Genomic DNA, 24222 nt, shown 5'->3' with positions numbered 1-24222 from the left:
TTAGTACCCAATAATTTCATAAAACTGGGAGCCCTGGCCATGGTGCAGTTGGATAGGAGGTCATTGCAACCTTCAGGAAGACATAGACAGGATCTGGGGCTCCAAACTGGAGAAAAAACAAGGGGCCCACCATCAGCAAACCCATAATATATGTCTCTGCAGAAGCCAGAAAGAGATTTGAGTCTTGTCTGTTGTCACCATGTAGTAGCTGAGGATTCCCTGATGCGGGGACACACTGAGTTTTGGGAGCCTTGTTGCCATGCCTATATTCTGAGGGAAGTTGGGGACCGTGTCCCCAGCTGCCCATGTTGCTCTCAGGGCTGGCTTGGGGCAGTCCCAGGCTGTGTTTGTACAGGTAGCATGGCTGGGAGATCAAGGCGAGAGGAGGGGAGGGAGGAGCAAGCGCTTCCCAGGAGTCCATTATCCCATTCTCCTCTCCTAGCACAGACTAAACCTTCTGCTGCCCAGGAACCTGCCCTGCCCAGGCCTCATCCTGGAGAAATGAGCATTTGTCTCTGAAGGTTATGAGCAGCTGTGACTGGCTGACTTACAACATCTTACAGGGCAGGAGTTTTGGTGCCCTGTGCGCTCAGGACCCAGACAGTTGCAGCACAGGTTAGACTCACTGCTTTTTCTTGCTCTTCCCCAGCTTGCTATTTTCTTTGTCATTATAACTGTTCCTTTTACTTCTTATGTTTCTGATGTTTTCATTGCATCAAAAATATTTTACTTCATGGCAAATTCAGGATTTTTTTTGTTCAAAACTTGATTTCTCATTAATCCGGTAATTAATTCTCAAGAGTTTATGCTTTTCTCTTAGGTAGAGTATGCAAATGATGTGTTGTACTAACAAGATATCTTTTATTTCATAAAAGGTACAGTTACCAAAGGGAACATCTTGCAAGTCAAGTCCCCTGGAAGATTATTCTGTTTGACACTACAAAAAGGCAAAAGTACCAGTTAAAATAAAATGACAGTTGTTTACATAAGCAGATCCTAGTTACTTTAATTATTGTTTTTGGCAGGATCCTAGAAGTTTAATCTTTCTTAAATCCCACAGTAATGTCTGCTGGCTATAGGGATTTAGTTACCATGAAAAAATATTCAGCCACTACCTAACCTAAATACAGCTATACACTAGGGCAGTGTTACCCAAGATAGTTTCATTTGAGTGAAATGGGAAGATTGTTCTCAATACTAATTCAGTTAGAAGATTGAGGAACATGAGATACATATAAATCTAATTTCTTTAGCATAGCAATTTAAAGAATACTTTAGGTCTTTGAAGTTAAAAGATCTTATTTATATTGCCTGATGTAGGTCAGCCATTGCAGAACAATTTGCTCATTTACCTTTTTTTAGGGAAACCAGTTTTTTAAGAACAAAAAAGAATGCATTTGTAATATGGATACAAGAGTGAAAATGGTTTGCCATGTGGGAAGGGACTATCCCAGTGTGCACTAAAGAAGATTTCTCTACAATTGCAGTTACATACCTTCAACTTGTTCTTGAAAGAAGGCATTAGAAATCTTCAGTAGGCTGTGATTTGCTGCCTGGTGGGTGCAGCTTTAGGATGGAGAGGGCAAAGTCATTCTCTGACTAGTGCTATTCAAGCTAACTCCAATAGCCATGGTCATAACCAGCACCAATGGTCAAAAGGATATTTCTGCACACTTCAGTGAGGTTTCTTTAAAGCTCTGACCTATTAGTTTGAAAATTTATTTTGACTACAGAGTTAGCTGAAATAAGTTAAGTGTTCTTTTACAAGGGACAGCTTAAAGCTTTATTTGATGGTACTTTTTCTTGAAGCCCTTTAGCCTTAACTAGGCTAAAGGCCACCAGGCCTTAACAACCTTTCCTATTCTCTTGATCTTGTGATTCAATACAGATCCATTAATTTAAGAAAAGCCGTGACTCTTTTGTGTTAGCTGGTGATAAAATTCCCTTTCGTTTTTTGCTGCAACTCAAGGTGGACTGTATCTCTACTTCTAGTTTGCACAACCCAAACAAAATATTTCTTTGAGACCTTTAAGAAATAAAGATTATACATGCATTTCACTTCTGTGTTTTATTTCTGTTAGAACAATTTTTGGGTTTTGCAAAGATAATTGAAATGTAAAAAGTAGCTTAATGTATAGTTTCACATATTTTTAAAAGATGAATATAAGTTTATATTGGACTTAAAAATATATCAAAATATAACATGAAATTAAAAAATCTAAATATTTCTGGAAAGATAGTAATCTTACTGGTGAGAAATTTCTACTGACAAATCCTTATTTTTCCAACTAAAGGTTTCAGTTAAAAAGAATCCATCAGATCCAACACTATCAGACTATCCAATCATTCAACAGCGACTGAATGTGGCCAAGCCACATTTGCACAATTCTGTTAGCAATCAAAGCAGCTGGTCTGTATGCAGCTACATTACACTGAGATAATGTATCACCACCAAATAAGCATTTTATTAGTTTACCATAAAGAAGGGTGACATCAGGAAAAAATAAATGACTGAAAAATGTTTGACAGAGACCCTCTGTTAACAGCACTTTAATCCCAGAATGATTTAAACCACTCCCTTACTATTATAATGCTGAGAATTTTTATTCCTTTTTCAGATAAGGTATAAAACTCATGTACTCAGCCCTTGTGATAACTGAAGAATCCTTGATAACACACCTTTTTATTAAAAAGTCAGAAAAAATAGAGAAAAGCATGATTTGAAAGCAGGGCAGTGGCTACTTATGGCTGTCTTCTAGAATGAGTAGGTGTAGTATACAGAAAAAAGTAGATGTTGTTATGTGTAGAACACATGATACGTTTTACAAAAGCACTGATTTCAGCCACATCCAGAAGAAAATAATGCTTGGATCAAAACATTAAGCACTTTATAAATATTAAGTTTTTTTACATTTCTCTATAATCTAGCATTGAGTAAAGAAGCCCATAAATATCTCTTTGTTCCCTTAATTTGTAGCCTTAGTGAGTGTATTTTAATCATTTTAGTGAGCTCTGGCATAAGACAGTACAGAAGTAAAGAGAAAATATGTTCCACAGAAAGTTCTATAACAAGAGGTGATATGTTGTGTCAGAAATGGCGTAGTTGGTGCTGACATTCTTTTGGTAGAGTAAGAGAAAAGGGGAAAGTGTTTGGAGGTTAAATGGAATTAATAAAGCACACTAAGCTATTTATTGCACATTAAAAATTGAACCTTACTCATCTCAAAGTGCCTTTTGGGCTATTGGATATAGATCTCCTGACAGCTGCAGATGTAGTCACAGCAGTATTAGAAAAACAGAGATTTTTTTTTTTCCAAAGTTCAAGACCTGAGCACTGCCTAAAAAGGGAGATATGCCTTCAAGCACTGAACTTTTGATATTTTTCTGACTTAAATGCATACCAACACTTGGAGTTCAAAGCATGGATTCAGTAACCCAAGGAAAAAAATAATTTCAACTGTGATTACATAACAATGAACAACATAACATAATTTTACCTGGAAAACCCTGAAAATACCTGACTGCTGTTTTGTTTTTCTTTTCTGTTTGGGGAGAAAATAGTTCAGGGAAATAGAATGATGTTATTCACCATTTTCTGAAACATTTCAAAGTTAGCAAACATTTCTGATATGTGTAAAAGTGGAGATCTGTAGCAGGTAGAAACATGAATGCCTTCAACAACAATATTATTTGGTTCCATGCTGAGATAATGGCTGTCTACCCAGGAATCCAGACAAACTCTTTCATTTAGGCCCCTGCTGAAGTCAGAGGTGTTATCTGGCTGGGTGCCTGGACCTCAGAATATACTATGAAAGTTCCAAAGCCACCCTACATTTCAGTGAACACCAGCTCTGCTACGATTGCAGCTGCGCAGCTGCTTTCACCCAGCCACAGTGCAGACTCCTGGATTTGTTTCATCTTTGCTTTCACCAGACCACTTTCCAGGCAGACCAAATCCCTGCCTGGTCCCAGCCATCTGAAGGCTACAGCTGGCATGGAGAAAGCATCAGCCCTTCTGTTTTCAGGGGTGGTGCACATTGGTGTTGAATTGATAGGTCTGCGTAAGAAGAATCTAAAAAGAAAGTGTTCCTGAAAATGAGGATTTGAGAAGATGCCAAGGGACCAAAGATAGACCTCTTCTTTCAGGAAAAAAGTCAGATGAAGGACTGCTATGTTTCACTGCAGCCACCAGGTATTTCTATAGAACAGAAAAGTGACCAAAATTTTAATACTTTTTACCCACCCTGACTCTGCAAAAACTTAGGTATGGAGAAGGATATTACAGTATAATGAGGACACATGATAATCACACGGTTAAAATCTCTTAAACATATGATCATCTTACAGCTTTGAAACAAATTTCACATTGTAACATTGTATCTACAAATCCTTCCTAACTCAGAAAATTTTTTTCTTAGTCAGCCTAAAAGAAATACATTCTTTGATGGTTTTAAATTAAGCTTGCAAAACCTGATGCTTTGAAAGTGGAAAAAACCCCAAGGCATTCTTTCTAGTGGTAACTGAAGGAAAGTTTCACAACAGGGATGTGCTGTTCAGCCTGCCTTCGGGGCATGAAAATATTATTGAGAAGACTCAAAAGAGTGCAGTCTATTGTCTCAAAAGTACTAGACTCAGTATTATCCTTTATTTTTTGTGGGTACAAACACCTTCTTTCAGAAGACATCAATGAGAAAAGTTTGCAAGTAACCTGATATCAAATGGAATACTTACCTAACATAAGAAATGTTCTCATCGTGGATTACAGTCAGATTCTGGTCTCACTGAAGTCAATAAGGTTTTTATTGTTGATTTCACGTGAACTAGTTAAAATTTTGCTAAGAAATAGGCTTGACATTTGACACAACAAGAACTTCAAGGGACCTTTAGCATGAAGCAAACAGAGCTTGACTTCCAGCTGGACCATTGACCCTGCTGGCCACATTCACAGTTATAATTAGGTTCCTTTTAGCTTGTTTGGCAATAAAATGGTATAATGGGCCTTTGAAGTCTGTATTTCCTTCCTGCATTTCTGTCCAAGTCAGTATAGACTCATGACTCTTCTTCAGCGCGGTCTCTCACACCAAGCCATTGCCAATGTGCCACACACTCTGGTTGTCAGCATCCATCCAACTGAGGTCCCAGGGCCCTGGATGTGGCAGCCAAAAGCTGGCTGAGAGCCACTGGCTCTGCACTCTTGTCACAGCTTCTTTAGTCTACTCTGGGGATGGGCAAATCACCTCTCTTTGCCCCAGCTTCCTGACAAGTTAAAGGAATATCCTGGTGTGTGCAGTAGGCCATGGAAATACGAGTTGTGGGGAGTGAGGTGTTCTGCATTAACACCTTGGAAGTGGACTCCAGATTTAGTCACAGGCCCTAGCCAGATATGTATTGCATGAAAAAGTCAGTAAAAAATATCTTCTGGCCTCAGAAATATTGTGCCCTCCCTGAAGAGTATAACCTGATCATCTAATTTTTTCTCACATTGCAGAGCATCTAACAACAAATGCTAGGTTTACGAGGAATTTTCTTGTTTGTTATCTCTCTGCTCTTGGTTAGTGTCTTATTATCTGCTTACCTATGACTTTATTACTCATGATTATTTGGCTTTTTATCTCAAGTGTACTTAAACACCAAAAAAGTTAGGAGATACTTACTTTCTCAGGTGAGAAACACTGGAAGCTAAAGTAGCCTTGAAACATTTTGTTGAAATCTCTTCTACTTCTGTGTATAGAAGTGTATAAAGATATGTATATAATTACAAATAACTTTTATTTGCACAACTTTGGTAAGACAGAAATGAACACTTCTGGTCTTCACATGGCCCTCATATTTTTATTTTCTTATATCTAACAGTTACAAATGCATACAGCTTCTTATTAAAATGTAAATAAGTTTTAAAAATATCAGTAGGGTTACATATATTTAGTTTTCATATTGCAAAAAGATACAATACTGTACAATATGGTATTAAAAAGAAAACATATAACATGGAGTTATATTCCATCTCCATACTTTTGTACTACAGAGTTATTCTTTCCAATGGTCCTAGGATTTCACAGTAATTTAAGGAAGTTTTAACTTTCATTTCTTAAAAAATTAGACAAGCTATAAACAGAAAGTTAAAAAAAAAACCCAAAACCAATTGTTTTCTAATTGTTTTTGATGAATTAAACAAAATCACAGTAACCTTAATGAGTTCCTAGAACATGGTTATTTTGAATCATAGCAGGATGTTTGCCTTAGAATATATTCTTATTATATTCCTATCTTATTACATCCCTGATGTTAAAGGAACACTAGAAAACTTCAAGTCGCTGAAAGAATAAGATTTAAGTCTTTGTTTAGAGTTAAGAATGTAAGTGCTTTTCTGGACCAAGGCCACCATGCTTAACACTAAAACAGGTTTGCCAAGACTTCCTTCTGCCAAAACACAGCATGGTAAAAACCAAAAACTTTTGGTTTGGCAAAGAGAAATTTAAAAAGTTATTGAGAAGAAGATGAATTTCTAGTAGAAGTATGCCACAGGGCATAGATTAGCCTGGGGAGTAGGTTTTACTCTGTTGCTCGAAAATGCAGGTTTTGATTAGTTTTCTCATAGGCTTGAAACAAATATTTGGTCTCAGGTCATTCTGAATTACAAAAATATGGGCTTTCAGTGTAGAATTTCTAAACTCTTAGTTTGAAATAAGTACCCTTCCTAGTAGGGTGTGGAGCTTTCTCCACTTCCATGCTTTTCTTGGATTCATTCTATGTTGATACCAAAAGAGATGAATTTTCTGTGTGAGACATGGAAATAATCTCAGTGCAGATCTATCCAGCAATTTGTAAAGCTTAGGCCTCAGTGAGAATAGGAATTCTGATAGACAAACTTCCAATGAAACCTTGCAATACTATCATAAGTTAAATACTATGATACTTAAAATTATTTTATTTTTAAATTTTTGTTGTTCATTTTATTATTTAATATCATTATTTTATTGTTTATTAACAAACTGATTTTCTTCAGCCTTTTTTCTTTGTTTACAGTGATAGAGAGCTGTCTGAAGAAGGAAAAGGAGATCACTGAGTGATTTCACAGGTGGGTCTAAAGTATATGTGGGACTTTGTAAAGCATTTGGAAACAATTTCAGATAAACTGATTTAAATTCAGAAAATATAGGACAAGTACAAATTATCTTTAGCATATCAGGACATAAAATCTTCTGCAAGTTGTTTTCTTTGGAGGTCTATTGCTCAAGCCTGAAAAATTTCAGTTAAAATGTATTGGATGTCACTTCATTTCCCTATCCTCAGAGCAGGCATATCTGGTGACAAGAATGCCAGTCTCACTGGCAGTGAATAGGATAAGGGAAGTTTGCTGTTCATTAAAAATTTTGGAAAAGATCGATTTAATCTATTTTGAATTTAAAACACATTAAAAATACAAAGGGAAAAAAAAAAAAACAAAAAACCAAAACCACAGAGAATCAAAAAACAAACCAACTAAACCAAACCAAGAACATTTTTTACAAACCAGAAAAACACTTTCAAGTATCTCCAATTTTAGCTTATTTCTTGCTGAGATGGTTTCAGAAGTCAAGAAAATATTTCAGTAAAAACCTATCAACCTCCTTACACAATTCAAGATTCAGAGTGTAGTAAGGTTCAAATGACTTAGCTGAACCAATTTAAAAATTTCACAGAAGACAGACTGGAAGCTGCATATCTGCAGATCTTATCTTTCTCATCCAGTGTGATTTCTAGCTGGCCACTGATAGCTCTAAGCCATAGAACCTAATGAAGATATTAAGAAAACCTATTTACGCAGTTATTTTTTTTAGAAGAAGCTGGCATTTAGCAATCATAAGCAGCAACAAAACAATATTGTGGCTTGACACTCATGGTTGTAACGATGTGATAGGAAGTGGGTGTCAAGTTCCCTTGGTGAGAAATAGGGAATAAATAAGACACTCTGAATCACCAATGAATCACTAATAGAGTTCTGCTTCTGGATTTTTGGCTTTTACTTCCAGACTCTAAAATTATGACAGTTTTAAAATGATGGATGAAGGTGAACACTTCACAGCATTCACAACTGTGTGGTAAGAGTTAGATTGCCATTAAACTTCCTAACGCCATGAAAACAGGAAATTTTAACAACCAGTATTCTTTGTTTCTTTTGGCTAATGTCAGAGTTAACAAGTGTCCAGGTTCTTTGTAGAACAAGACAGGATGAGGGTAGAAGGACGACCTCTTCATGGCCAGCAGCAAAACCACTAAGTTCAGCAGAGTTCAGGGAGTTCTGGATTCCTCTCACAAAGTTTACAAGAACTCACGCTCTTTTAGCACACACTCTACTACATATTGTGCTGGAAAATGAACTACATTAGTTTTACTGTGAATAAATATACACATTTTGATAGCCAATAAAAATAAAGTGGTAAGATACGCTAATCTGAGCAACTGGGAGCTCCCTCAAATTTAAGACATGATGCCACAATTGAAAGTAAGAAATATCAGGCTCTTAAAGGGAACAAGAAAATTGTCTAGTTAGTGTATGTGTATGTATACATACATGGGTTCATTATCATCAGTATTAGCACTGAAATTTTTTAAACAGAAGTTTCAAAAGCATTGTCAGAGTTCAGATTGTCAGTTTTGAATGGACAGAATTACATGGATTGAAATACTTACTGTAAAGGTACACATGAAGTTTATTCTGCATTCATTCTGAATTCCTGTAGGAGTTCAGTGAATAGGACTAGGTCCAGGCTCTGGTACCTTGTCACACCAGATGGAATCAGACAGAGACCAGGTCACCACTGTCAGAAGCTTTACTCTCCACTTGCTTTGTTTATTCTGTTCTATATGACAAACTGCACTCATTGAGCAGGCAGGACCAGGGAGAGCCTGGGCAAGTTTTGGTAAAGCAAGTGAAGAAACTTATCCTGCAGGTTTGCCATCTGGGCATTTCTAGATGCAAATATGTACAGCAATGTTTGTATATTTATTGACAATTGTATCGGCTGTAGGTTTGATTTCTGCTATTAAACAATTGCATTGAATTAGCAATGGTCTAGTGTTATAATCTAGACAGGTCTCTGTGACGATTGTTGCATACATTTCAACACTCCTGGGCTTACAGTCCAGTGGAGGTACAATAAGCAAATGCCGAAGGAAAAAGCCATTAGGATTGTGTAGGACTATGGCAAAGTGACTTTAATTGCTATGATGAAAAAGAAGGGTGGCTTTAGAGATTATTATATGAGATTAGAATATTTTATGTTCTGTATTGTTTGCATTTCTACTGAGAGAAATTTCCTCAGAAGAGAAGCACTGTGCTGTGTGTTGGACTGATCCATTTTTTTTTTTTTTTATCATCTATGCACTAATAAATGCTTTGTGAAATGTTTGTCTCTTGTTAAAAGAAAATTAACAAATTCAAAACTGGTTCTGACCATCACCAGGGTAGAATAAAGAGTGGGTTTAAGTTAATATGTAGACTATTATCTTGGGAACAACACCACCACTACTTTTTTTTTTATTTTTGTGTTTTCCAGTGCATGTTTTAAGTTATAGAAGCACATTCAACTGTGAAAGATCTTGTTGGGTCACTCCATACCCTCTTCTTTCTAAGTTTACTTAAATCATAAAACTTTGCTTCCAGCAAAAGCTTTCAAAGCAAGGACACAATGTTCTTAACTATTATTCTCTTCCTGTCTCATGCAATTCTACATACATCCTGCCAACTTGGAAATCAATGTTTTTAAGTAAATTGAAGTTCTTATGTCCTTAATGGAGCTTTAATGGAGCTTCTTCTGTACCTACTACATTGAATAGTGGTCTCTGCAGAGGGGAAAATTGAAACCCAAATCTTGCAAAACTTTTTTCCCACTTGTAAATATGTACTTGAATGTTGAGATTGTACGGTCAAAAGCACAATGTAATCGACATCATGCCAGTCCATGGTGTCATCAGTAACAATTAGGAAATTTTAACATAAGAATATGAGAAACTAGTGGCCCAGTTAGACCAAGACTGACTCTAACCTTGACTTGCTACAAGGTTCTTGTCCACTTTGTAGTATCAGACTTCAGAATAAAACCTCCATAACCATTTGGAAAACTGAAGCCCATAATTATTGGTAAAGGGTCTGGCATCTCTGTGCTTGAAATTACTGATGTAAATGCAGTTGTGTTGACTCAAAGGTTGAGTAAGAAAGGCTATGGTCAACTGACTATATTTTCCTTGGTTCCTAATATATACCATCGACTATTCAGCATAGCTTTACATTTCTCATAGGTTCCAGCCGCTCTAGAGATTACATTAGTGCAGCTTCACTGGATGCTTTTCATGGACTGATGAGTTTAGTTCTACCAAATGCAGGTAATTCTTCCATGTGCTACAGTCACCCACTAAATCTTCACAGAGCAGAAACCTGGTAAAAAAATTAACACCCGTTTATGCTGTAGCCTCTGTCTTTATTTCTATCAGTAGCAGTACCCCAGATGATCCAAAGTATCTCAGGTCTAAGAACTATCTCACATTTACTGAGTCATATTAGAAGGTAGATCTAGGCTTGTCAAAAGAAAGCTAGGTCAGTTGACCCACGAAAAGATTGATTTTTCTAACATTTTTTCAGTCCCCTATACTATCAGTAAGAGAGATAGATTTCTATCCAAAATTAATGGCAGACGATTTTATAAATTGCCTGCACATCCAAAGAGATGGAAACCATCGATGGTAAATGGACTGAATTCTCCTCTACTGGTCCCCAAATATTTCTCCCTCTGTCTGGTGACTGCAGAGGAAATTAAGGACCTGGGGTGGTTGAGTCCCCTCCACCACAGATAAATTTACCACAGGTAAGTAAAACTGTAACAAGACAGCACTAAACTTAGGCTTTGAGTTAGAAGAGTGATTCCTCACAAAGATAATTGGTGAAACTGCACACAGTTAGTGGCAGTGATTGGCACCCTCTATCCCACCATGCTTGTAGTCCATTTACATACAGCTGGGGAGCCCATGGTTGCCCCAATCCACACTGAAATAAAGTTGCACTGACTCCAGATCAGTGGTGAGAAAAATTCTGTTATTTTGATAAACATATCCAAACATATGTATCCAGTGTCTACAGGTTTTCAAATACAGTAAGTGCTGATACTGAAATTTAAATTTCACAAGTACGAAGTTTCTGCTTTCACAGACTAATCTGACCCCTCTCTAAACCAGACATAGTCTCTCCTTTGTGATGTTGTGCAATTATTTTTCTCAATTTTTTGGCTTCCACTTCCTTAACTAAGGAGAAAAATAAAAAGTATACCTTGGGAGTTTAGGAAGTTATTAAGAAGAGAAACTTATTCAGGAAAGGAACTTCTTTTTTCTCATAGATGCCAGACTCAGACAAAAGATGTTTCTTTTTTTGTCTTCCCCCCTCCCCACATACACCTCCATCCTCCTCCCCAGATACAAAATACACCGTGGTTATTTGACTTGTTATGTTTCTCTACAGGAATCATAATGGAACATTGTTATTTTGTTTATCTTCAAAAAAAAGTCTCATGTCTCAATACACAACATTTTCCAGACATGTTTTTATTTTACAGTTTCAACCTCTACAGTTTCACCTGGCCAGCTCCACCCCAGAATTTCATCAGTGTTACAGGTGGAGATCATTTGCTATGACTTCATGGTTATTATTCTTTCTCTTTGCAAATTAGAGATAACAGATAAGCTATTATTTTCCCTGAGGGCAAACCATTTTCTCCTGTACTTGCAATGAGTCAGCAACATGTTATAATGCATGTGATCATCTCAGTGCATGAAATTTCACAAAACTCTATACAGGGTGTTAGCTTGTTTTCTGTGCATTATCTATGTCTTACTGAAGTAGTATATTCAGAGAGTCCTTCTGGCTTGAGAAATACTATGACAAGATGATAGAGAATCTCACCTGCAGAAGAGTTTCTTCCTTCTTATTCTTTTTACTTTCCTTCAAGATTGATGTGCAAACTTTTAAACTAAGAGTCTTCATCTGAAACCATGGAGTTACATACTTCACAGAACGACCCTTAAATACTCATTTTGATGCTGCATTAATTAGTACAGTTAATGACCAAATGAGAGAGAGACACACAGGGCATTTGACCAGCATTGATAAAGTACTGCAAGGCAGCAATGGCAATACCAAGATTTTCAGGAGAGCCTTTAGACTGTGACATGCAAAAGGAAAGCAACCTGGTGGAATTCTGTCAGTGCTATATTGCACTTGTGACCATTTACTCTCATCTTTTAAATGCTTGATGGTAGTACATTTTGGGGGGCAAAGGCTGTTTCACATCACTCGTAATAGAGCAAAGAATAGGTCATCTGCCTTATCTTCATCTTTTTACTCTTAACTGAGGGAAGAATGGAGAAAATAAGTTTAGCCCATACTTTTTGAAGAATGCTTACATTTTGAAAAGTTGTGGTGTCTGACACTACCATATTTCATATACCTGCCATGGGATTTATAGCTAATAAACATCAGTACTGTGTGGTAAATGCGGCCCCTGGACTACACTTACCATAATACTGCACTGCACCTTTGAAAAACTGTAGGGCATGCTGGCAGCAGTAGGAGGTTAGAGGGAAAGAATAGAGACTGGAGAAGGAGATTTGGCTGGAAGGAGAGCTGTGGTAAGTCATGGATGGGATCCCCAAGAAGTCACCTGTTGATTATACTGTGCAGATGTTATGTTGCCTGGAATGCAAAAATTAAAAAAAATTACGGAGGAAAAAAAGAGGAGGAATGACATTTCCTGCAATCATATGAAGCAGAATAAGCAGAGTTATTTAGTGCATGAATTAATCTGAGAAAAGGGTTTAGTGTGAAAAGAATTACCTGCACTGATTGTTTGTCACTGAGAGCACAGAGGCAAAAAAATGGTGTCAGTAGCTGGTTCCAGCCAATGCCTGCTCTCAGCTGCCAGTGGAAGCATCCCAGGCATTGCCAGGAGCTTCACTGAGAGTCTGAGACTGGTTTGCATAGTGAAATGATAAACTTTAGTTTCTACTAGTTTTCTCTTTAACTACCTGTTGTGTTATACCTCAGCCTCCCTTCTGAGATACAAAAGAAAACAGAGGAACTGGAAAGAATTTTTCTTAAGTTTGAGGGTTTTGGGGATTTGTCATGGGGGTCATTAATGTCAACTCTTATGGAGAGATTGTCATTGATGAAAATTTAGAAACGTGTAAATAACTTAATCCTATTTTTCTTTTTTTTTTTTTCATTCCCCCTCAAGACACTGTGTGCTTGTGTATCTTAGATACATTTGTAAAGCTTGTTGTCTTTTGATATCAGTTCCCATTCTTTATATTTCCCCTTCAGGAAAGAAAACTTCTCTTCAAATGAAGAGTCAGGCTTAAAACAACAGGAAAAAAAGAAGCAGGTGGACTACTCACTTTAGATAAAAGGCATTATTCTTGAAAGTAATTTGGGTTGTCTGTGTCTGTTGGTCATGTCAGGACCTATTTACTTTACCTTGCAGGAGCAATCTGACTTCAGTTATTTTCACACTTTGGGCTGAAACTCTATCAAAAGACAAAAGCACAGATGTGTCTATTGCAACTTGCATCTCAAACTTTGTAAGAGGCTCAACAAAGCACTGTGTGGATGTGTTTAGCTTTCAGAATGCAAATTTTTATCTCTTTAAGAACAAATGTTTCAAATAGTAAGAAGAATATAATTACAAAATAGCTAATGAAAACAAAACACACTCATAAACTTCCTCTTAAAGACGAGTACTACTACTCTGGAAGATTGTAAAGATGTGATATAATTTCTTGGTTCTTATTCCCAAGCAAAATAATTTTTTTTTTTTTTTGCCTTCAGTGGAAAAATTCTTCTTTGATGTAAAATACAGACTGTTACTTTCTCATTGCAATAAAATGCATGTCCTGATCAATGACTTGTTCCAAATAATAGTTGTGTCACTGAGAAACACATTTCTGGGATGTTTTCTTTGGTCATGTTAGAACTTCCTCTGTGCACAGAGTCTCTTGCTTCTCATCAGTCTGGAGACCCTGCAGCCAAATTACCTGCCTTTCATCTTTCTGCTAGATGGTGGAAGAAAGATTAGTAGAGGAAAAAAAAGCTTAGTAAGAGTTTTTGTGTAATAGAATTGGAATGTGAGACAGAGACAAATAACAATTTCAGGAAGAAAGACTTTTAAAAAAGCAGAATGGAAAAGGAAGATGAATAGATAAGTTATGCCTTCTTTTACATTTACCTTTAAAGTTTCTATTTTATAAAATTCTTTAGCTTTTATTAATAAAAAGTACTATTTATTAAAAGTACTATTGTTACTATTAACATTCTGGTAGATGAACAAGTCTCAGGGAATAATTGTAATTTAGCTGGAGAAGAAGGAAGGGAATATATTAAACTGCTTTTCCTTTCTTTTGAAACAAATTAGAGAAGTGTGAAATTATGGCATAGGATCTGGTTCCTCTTCCTCAATAAAAGCAGGACTAGCCTTGTTATCATTTCATAATAAAGTAGAGCAGAATCTGTCTGAATGATGGTGAAAAGAAGATCTGATAACCTTAATTTTACTTCATCCATTTCAGGGACTGCCAGACTTTGAATATGACATTCTTAGAGTAAAAATTTCAGAACTGTCAGATGTTCCCCCTTCTGACCAGCATTTCAGTATTTGAGAACAATAGCTCACAGTGCTTGTCCTGGAGAGCTGCTTTATCAAAGTCTTGCAGGAAAATCTGAGAAGTATGATAGGAAGTTAAGTCTGATGGAGGTTGATACTGCCAGAGGAAGTGGGTAGTACTGGACTCTTCAAACTGGAGAGAATTGAACCTGGGGTCTCCAGTATCTGTCCTAACCACAGGTCTGAGTAGAAGCCTGAGTGGGATGCTGCTCTGGCAGTTGAAGCTGATGCATCTGTGCTGCTGAGAAAAGAGGTGTCATGGGGTGGAAAGGAAAACAGGCAAAAAAAAACCTAGTCGGGGGGTTGGAGTACCCTGTTGTGTTGGGTTGACCTTGGTTGGATGCCAGCTGCCCACCAAGCTGCTTTATCACTCCCCTCCTCATTTGGACAGGGCAGGGAGAAAATAAGTTGGAAAAAACTCATGGGTCAAGACAAGCGGAATCTAATAAAGCAAAAGCAAAGGTCATGCATGCAGAAGCACAGGGAACAAAAATATTTTATTCTCTGCTTCCCATCAGAAGTTCATGTCTTGCCACTTCCCAGGAAGTAGGGCTTCAGTATAAATGGGAGTTGCTCCAGAAGAAAAATTACATAAATAACAAATCACCCCTGGCCCCAATCTCCCATCCCTCTCCTCTTTCCTTTAGGTTCTATTGCTGAGAAGATACATGGTATGGAATTTTATGGAGTATCCCTTTGGTCAGTTTGGGTCATCTCTCCTGGCCATATTGTCTCCCAAGATCTTGCCCACCACTAACCTGCTGGTGAGGGAGGAATGTTGGAAAGACAGGGCTGATGCTGTGCGAGCTCTGCTCAGCAGTAGTGCAAACACTGGTGTGTAATCAACACCTTTCCAGCTGTCAGTGCAGACCACAGCACTGTGAGGGCTGCTATGGGAAAATTCACTCCACCCCAGCCAGAACCAATACAGCTGCTAATGGACACAGCTAAAATGCCATGTACACATTTGTATTAGATCATCATTGAAAACAATTAGAACCATTTCTGGAAGCAGGGACCACTACATCAACCTTTTGCTGAAGCTGCTTCTGAAATAAGCATATGAATTAAAATTAGTTCTATTCACTGTTGATTTCTCAAAATCTGCTTTATTTTAAATCTTAAAGAAAGGTGTGTGTAAATGTGTGTAAATGTATGTAAATATGCATTGAAACATGCATGAATAGAAAAGTAGTAATTTTTTTACCAGAATCATCTGATAAACTGTTGTCTTCAATGGTAAAAAAGAGGAAACAATCTAATTGCTCTGTGCTTTATATCTTCTCTAACTGCTCCAAGTTTTCTTGAGAAAACAGTTGCCAGAAACCCATGGTTTCCTTATGTCTCAGAACTATATTGTTAGCTACTTGTATAATTTGGTGAGGTTTCATTCTGATTGTCAGATTTCAGCACTTAGTTCTGTGATTCATTTTTACTAAAAGAAATCACCAATTCCCTCCCCTTAAAATTACTTTTCTGGATGATTAAGAAATGCAGTTCCATACTATCACAGGACTTCCCAAATTATCTTTCTTCAAATACTATGTCCTGAAGTTCCTTTAATGTTGTTCCCAGAAAGTGACTCATCATTCTTTATTAATTATAGAATATGTTAACTTAATGAATGCACTTGAAAAGTGTTTTTGTATTCTCACCATAGCTTGAAGGAAATATCATTGCCAAGGCATTATCTCTAACTGATCTCATAATAGTAGTATACATGTAACTTTTTTATGATTGATTCTTTAAAATTTAGCCAAATTTTTTAAAACATGTTAATGTAGACCTGATTTCATTTCTATAGACTACATCTTTAATTGCATGAATAATTGTAGACATTTAAGGCTAAACATTAATTTCATGAAAAATGAGGACAGAAGCTCCTCTACTGTAGGTTGGCCAGTATTTTGCTCTGTTCATGCATAAGTTTATTGCTGATACGGCACATTGCCTCTTTATTATTATTGGCTTTTTGCACTGTAATAATCTGAATGAGACTATACTGGAAGTAACCCACTTTTGTGACTTGGATGGATAGGTTTATCATGTTGTCAGGAAATAAATGGGAATATTCCAGTGTTAGCGTCAGATACATTCTCTGGTATCACCAAGGGCATGTTTGGAGAAAAATCTTGTGTTTGTATAGAGATGGTAAGTGGAGCAGTTCATATTCTTAGTTATGTTGTGCCCTCTGGCAAGCCTGCCAGGAGAGTGCTGTGCTTGTTTTGTGAAGAGAAACCTCCTCCACATTCCAGCTTGAGCATATCTATTGTTTTCAGACATAAACAGATGTCTTCCTTACCTAAGGGAAGCTCTCAAAAATCTGGAAGTAAAACAGAAGAAACTGATGTGAAACCACAACAGTATTTGACCTGTCTGCATGCATTAATAATCTCAATTTTAGCTGAAGGCAGAGTTCTGTTGCATTCAGTTTTATTTATTTGCTTGGTTTCTGCCCCGCAATATGGAAGAACAATAAAAGATATTAGTATTAATTTAATTTTTAAAAATTCAGTTAGGATTTTGTTAAATACATACATGCTTATTATGTCATTCAGAGTCTTTAAAAGCAAGATAATTCAGAGTTGCTTAAGAAGAGCTGGGAGAAGGGGGGTAAATGTATTCTTCATTCTGCCAATACGCCCTGTATTTCACCCACCAAAATCTCAAAATTCATGATGAGATCAAACTACAGATCCAGAGCAGAGCTTTTTCTAATAATTCTGATAGGGTGAATGAATTTTATTTGCATGAATCTTGTCTGACTGCTAACAAAATGCATATGTTTGGGGGGTTTTTGCATCTATATATTTACTTTCTGTGACAGGCTGATCTGTTTTTTCCAGCCTTATACAAATGTCTGTAGGACATTCAAACGTGTTAGAATTTAGCTGCCTGTGGGAGGTAAGATGATAACTTCAAGTAGGTCAGGTTTACAACTCCTTCATGAAGACAAGGCACACCACACTTACGCTAAGTTTGGGACTCATCTCCCTTAAGTGCCCTGTCTCTCTCCTCTCTCCTCACCCATCTGCACCACAGCTACAACACAGATTGTATGATGAAATTAAAACAATGCTAATATTGAGTAACTACTAGGGGTATTGAGAAAAAGTACTGTGTGTTCAAGGACAGCAGGATAAGTGTATCAGTGAAGGGGAAGAAAGAGAAGTTTTGAACACAGCGCAAGAACAAAGGAAGTGGAGAACTATTAGAGTGAGGTACAGTGCCCCCAGCTGAGCCCTGTACTGGAGCCAGCTCTACACCTGCTGGGAAAGCCACATGTCAGAGCCCAGCAAAGGCTGATCCAGCATCTCTCCAGCAAACCACACTGCACTGATACTGGTGCTGCCTTTGCTGTTTGTGTCATAGTGCAGAGTAGACACAGACCTGGGTCTGACATCTCCCTGCAAGGTTACATCCATTTGCAGAAGTAGCAGCTGGGATGCAACAAACCTCGTGTAAAAGTAAAGATGCCCAGAAACTTAGATATTTTAATTGTTCTTTTTTCATTCTCAGGTACCTGATAGTCCGAATAGAAGCAGGTCTTGACTTCTCAGTCCTCCTCAGAATGATGAAACTGTAGCTCTACAAGAAGGAAAGAATGAGAATCTAGAGCATGGCAAAAAAAAACATGATGGAAGGATTTAAGACATGAAAATCAATTCTACTTTTAATTCTAGTAAAATTTAAGTGCAAGTAGCCTCTCATGTCAGTGAGACATAATTTAAAATAAGAGACTAAACATACACTAAAAGTATACAGAGATGGAAGAATTTAATCTCTTTCATAAGTAAACTACAGAATTTAATTTGTTCATAAAGCAAACAAATTTCCACTAGAAATTCTTAAGAATTGAAGCTATCACAAAAGACTGCTATCTTTGATTTTATTTGTTATTTCTGAATGTGCATCATCTTGGTTTCCATGCTACAGTAGTGTGATTCATATCTTGTGGTTAGGAAGGCTGACTCTTTTTTTCCAAAATTTCTGCTGTGAGAAAACATCTGCTGAAATGTAGATAGTTTGTGGTATGTGGATGAAATATGTATCCTTTGCAACCTCCCACAGTAAGAACAGGCTCTTCTCAAGACAAGTAACAACACTATTCTCACAGTTGTTTTCTTGGCACATTACCCCCAATAGTATGACCAAATATTTTTTCTATGTAGAAAGAAAGGTCTCATGGGATATTTACATGTATGTCATTTGCATCATTTCCAGGTTGTAAATACATACATTACTTTCATTGCAGGGAAGACTATTTCTGTAATTTAACATTTTATAATCACAATTAATATTGCATAAAATATAATAATTTCTATTACATAGAGCAAAGCCTCCTTACAATACCAAGAAACACTTGTTCAACTGGAAATCCAGTTTTAAGCCCTAAGAGCAGAGAGGTTTTCTTATCCAGTTTCAGCTTATCGGGCTGCAGTGGGAACTGTCTATCATGTTACAGTATGAGTACTCATTGACAGGAACTCCCTCCTGCTGGTGGTACCTCTCAAGATTCCAAATAGGCCTCATATATCTACATCAGAAATTCACACTTCTGTATCTCTGTGCTTCTCTGCTCCCTTTCTCAACTGGGGACAACTCCCAGAAGGAGCAGAAGACCTCCACCCTTTTTGTTAAAAGTCCATGATGTCTGTCACGTAGCCACCTTACCATCCTCAATACTTGATGGCTTAGGCAATTCTCTTACACACAAAAAAATACATCTTTCTCACCAAATTGGAGATGTACCTCATATTTTCTGTCTCAAAGCAGCCCAGGTCTGCACCACTTGCAGATTGCCCAGAAGTGCACCCAAGTCACCTGGAGAGATAGAGAAGCAGCTCTTCCTTGCTCTGTTTATGCTCTTCTGCATACAGAAAACTCAACCATTCCTTTGCAAACAGTTACAATTGGTACTATGGTTCAATATTACCTTTCTGGAGAATGGCACTATGTTCACACTACAGAGTGGTGCATATGGATGGGCTTCCTGGGGTCCCTCTGTGGCCAAGACAATGTTGTCATTGTGTATTGGAATATGGAAGGAAACTGGAATTCTACAAAATTTTGCTGTGAGAATTTTCATTTAAACAGAGAATCATTTAGGTTGAAAAAGATCTTTAAGATCATTATGTCCAACTGTTAACCCAGCACCACCAAGTCCACCAGTAAGCTGTGTATCTAATAAAAGCTAATATTTTGTGATCGGCAGGAAACCCGAGGTTTTTGAAGTTCTGGTTGCCTTAATGGGATCATTGTGTATTTGTATATCTTCAGCAACTTCAAATGTTTGCATTTAGGGGAAACATATGTAATGAAATCATTAATACTCTGTTGTCAAGCATTTTTAGCAATTATGTGAGGAAGAATTTTAAAAAGACAATACTTACGGCTTTCTTTCTTGTGTTACAATATTTGATTTCATCAGCTGCTCAAAAATCTTTTGTTATTTTTTCAGTTAAGGGCTTTGCCAGAGTTTTGGATGAAACAGAAATAACTCCAGAATGTTTTTATTCTCTATTTCAGTACTAATTTTGAGTTGCCAGAAAAAAATTGTCTAAAAATTGCTATAAAGTAAGAAACAGGTTATATTTCACTTCTGTTTTCAGTGCGTAAACAGTACAGCACAACAGTGACAGACCCACAGAAAAAAAACCCTTTCTGTGGTTTTTTTTAGCTGGCAAATGTGGATGAACAGGAAAGAATGAGCTCTGCATTCATCCACAAGATGTGCAAACCCTGTATAGGAGTGTGTACCACTCTCCTCTGTAACACCGGTTTTATAGATAACGATGAGCCTCCAGCTCTCATCGCAGTCAAGAGGTACTGCTGGAGTACACTAACCCTGCTGGAAATCCTGACTGCAGTAGTGCTGCAGAGGGTTTTTACTGCAGCACAGTGGACACCAGAAAGCCATTACAGAATGCCAGTGTGACTATACCACTTCTTACCCACAGGTTTCTTATTGCTGGGAAAGGCTGGACTAGATGACCTGTGAGGTCACCTTCCAACCTGGTATTCTATGGTTCTACATACACATACAGTCCTTAGGGACATCCATTGCTTCCTCTAAATGATTGATACTTTATTTTAATGTCACAGATATAAATGGGTATCACGTGGGAGGGTAGAAAGCATAATAAGTTGCTTTCAGATTATAATTTGTTCCAATGAAACCTGAGTGTTTTGGCTTTGATGATATGTTAAACTGCAGTAGGGAAAGCACCAGATATAACCAGGCTGGTAATGAGGAGAGGAAGAGATTTGCTTCTCTGAAGTGGTTATAGTCTAAGAAAATCGGTCTAAATTTTCTGGAATTCTTTATTCACTGTAGATATTTAAAGTGTTAAAGAGCTGTTGAGCTATTTATTTTAACCAAATTTTATTTAATCAAAAGGCGTATAAAAATCTTCTTGCATAGTGAAACTGAAAAGAAAGACAGGAAAAACTTAAATTTTTTTTAAGACCTTTATCTTCCTGCCAAAAAAACCACACCAGAAGATGCTTAACCATTTCCTAGCCATCTCTAAGGGTAAAATACTTCTCTGCGGCCCTGAATAGAGACAACAGCAATAGGCCTACAGCAGATTGTGATAGTCTCAGCCAGTAATAGTCAGTCGTGTATAAATCCACTCTTCTGCTGTGTCTGTACCTTTTCTAACCTTAAAAGGTACAAAAGCAGATCTCTATGAAATCCATCCTCGTATTTAAGTGGCCCCCTTCAAGCTCTTTGTGTGACCAAGCCTGTGTGAATTCTCAAAAAAAAAATAAGTAGTGCGCTTGTTCCTAGCATATTATAAACTTTTCTGTGTATAACTATTGATCAGCAAACCCTAAGGCCAGCATTTCATCTGCTTTGTTAGGTACCCCAAGCAACTCCACTGCAATTATCAAGACCAGAGGGATAATACTGCAATATTTGCCTCATACATCACACCAAATAAATAAGTACTCATCCCCTCATGCTGTTTCTTCACCCTTACACACTTAACAGAAATTTCACAGATCTTCACAATCCCTCCCATCCCGAATGCCTCAGGTGTACATGCTCTCCATGCTAAATATATCATAGAAAACACAATTGAAAATAAATTTTCCCCAATATCATGATGATGTTCTGCAACATGGGAAAAAGTTACACTTCTTTAACAAGAAGAGAGAGAAAAATAGAGTGTCTGAAAAGAGTCCTTTACTCATTTATAGAAGTTTTTAAAATCAATGTTACATATAGTATGCTCACTTGTCCATAGAAGAGCTCAAATTCACTTCTTAATTATTAAAATTAAAATGCATTCTAGATCGTAGAGAATATGGTATATTAAATATGTGCTCCTTATACCTTGGCTGGTTCTTTAAAACATGTGAAAATATATTCCCACAGCGAAGTAGTTAATGTAACAGATGTTTTATCTCCTTCTAGACTGATTTTTTCCTTTGGCTACTTCCTACTATGAAAAGCAGAAATATGCATTATGTTTGATAAGCTGCATGGTATTCAAAGACTGAAGTATTCAGCTGTGACTCTAAGAAATAGTATTTAATCATGGGTTATAACTTTCCTCAGTGGTGGTGTTCCATGATTTTCTCTAACTACTATTCTTTGGACTTCTTTCTCTTTTCACAGTTAGAAATGGAGCTCAACTTTGCACAGTTTATAGGCGTATCCTATATGTTTTCTTGATATTAGCCAGCACTAAAAGCTTGCTTTTGATTTGAGATGCTTGAAGAAAGCAGTCATGGAGTGAAAGTGGGTGTTACCCTGCTCTCTGACATTTTAATAAACTGAGCTAAGCTTGACAATCATATATTCCACTTACCTCAATGGGATTGCTCTTGCATGGAAGTGATCAGATGCTCTTTAGAGGGAGGCTCCCTTGGATAGGGAACTGACAGTCTGATCAGCACAACGTACACTGTGTCTGTATGTAACTGTGACCTGATTCAAAGCCCTTTATAGAACTTTTGTCACTGGTGACATTTCAAGAAGTCATGTTTCCTTGTTTGTACAAACTAGTCCTGGTTTCAGCTGGGATAGAGTTAATTTTCTTCCAAGTAACTGGTACTACTGTGTTGTACTTTTTTCATTAGGGATGAGGATAAAACTGATAACACACTCATATTTAGTTGTTGCTAAGTAGTGCTTGCCCTTAGTCAAGGCCTTTCAGTGTCATGCTCTGTGTTAAGCAGGTGCACAAGAAGCTGGGAGGGACCATAGCCAGGACAGCTGGCTCGAACCAGTCAAAGGGATGTTCCATACCGTAGAACACCATTCCCAGTATATAAACTGCGGGGAGTTGACTGAGAGGGGCTGATAGCTGCTCAGGGATGAGCTGGGCATTGGTCAGCAAGCGATGAGAAATTGTATTGTGCATCTCTTTTCTACCTTGGGTTTTATTTCTCTCTAATTGTTGTCTCCCTTTCCATTACTATTATTACTATTACTATTATTGTATTCTTATTATATTTTATTTTATTTCAATTATTAAACTGTTCTTATGTCAAACCACTGGTATTACCTTTTTCTGATTCTCCTTCCCATCCCACGATGGGTGGGGGCTGCTGAGCAAACAGCTGCACGGTAGTCAGTTGCTGGCTGGGGTTAAACCATGGCAACATGAAGGCTAACACTCCAGTTATTCAATTTTAAAATATTTCCCCCCCCTTTTTTTTTTATGGGGCTGGCTGTGAAGGAAAATGATTCATTAGTGTCTCTGTGTGGAGACAAAAACCTCTTAAAACAGAGGACTACAGAAAAATATAGTGGGAGGAGAAATTACACTGAAGATTTTGTCACCTTCAGAAGCAATTGATGTAGTTTCAGTTCTATATTTCACTATTTGGTTATATCAGTGAATACCCGGTACTAGAATAAAAACGTGGCTCTTCAGTTGTGGTTGGATTTCCATTGTTTTATCTGATTAACAAATACAGAAAGGTCTTGTCTAACAAGTGGTTTAATTTCTCTGTGGTATAAATGCTAAGAAATTTTCACTTCTGGGCTAAGTGCCTAAGTATTTAACTGTCAAAAATGGCAAGGAAACAACCCCTGTGTAAATTAGAGGGATGAGCAGAACACAATAGTAACACTTAAAGCATTACTAGGTTGCTTTGGTCTGAAATATATCCAGCCAAACACACACTGTGCAGTGGCAGGGGTGCATAAAAAGGAAAGGAGGGGTGGTGGTGTCAGCCACCCTTTTAGAGACATTTTAGAGCCTACCAAGAATGTAAAATTGAAATGTTAACACCAAAACAAAAGTGTTTTGCTACAATATAGCAGACCTCAGTGTCAATATGGTGTCACTGAATGCAAATCTGCCTTAAAAACTAATTTTCTGCTCACTATACATCCACTCAAATATAAATTTTAAAGTAACAATAATAACCACACTTCCCCCCAAAATTGTTTTTGTAAACACTGTTTTAAAGAAGGAAATTTTAGAGATAAATGCTGCTCTTACTTACCAAGTCTGGAAAAACTGTGAGTAATTGGAGAGGTGAAGGAAGAATTCCCTCAACACTTAGGTAGGCTTCC

The 24222-nt window shown here is 37.3% G+C and overlaps 1 long non-coding RNA gene across 8 annotated transcripts in view; it reads right to left on the bottom strand.

Annotated features, from left to right (window-relative positions):
- LOC120411880 overlaps positions 1 to 24222 on the bottom strand; it is a 126860-nt gene that overhangs the window by 80293 nt on the left and 22345 nt on the right. For 4 of the 8 annotated variants that reach the window (XR_005604427.1, XR_005604429.1, XR_005604428.1 and 1 more), the window contains exons 3-4: positions 18208 to 18272; positions 12546 to 12721 (exon numbers count right to left, since the gene is read on the bottom strand). This is a non-coding gene — a long non-coding RNA (uncharacterized LOC120411880). Of the gene's footprint in view, positions 1 to 12545; positions 12722 to 16986; positions 17008 to 18207; positions 18273 to 19436; positions 19509 to 24222 lie in introns of all 8 variants that reach the window. The other 4 variants (XR_005604432.1, XR_005604431.1, XR_005604430.1 and 1 more) reach the window with 4 other exon arrangements.

The sequence above is a fragment of the Corvus cornix genome, chromosome 2 (assembly GCF_000738735.6).
Source record: "Corvus cornix cornix isolate S_Up_H32 chromosome 2, ASM73873v5, whole genome shotgun sequence".
NCBI lineage: Eukaryota > Metazoa > Chordata > Aves > Passeriformes > Corvidae > Corvus > Corvus cornix.
The sequence above is the reverse complement of the archived record's forward strand: the minus strand, read 5'-3'. Positions and strand labels throughout refer to the sequence as shown.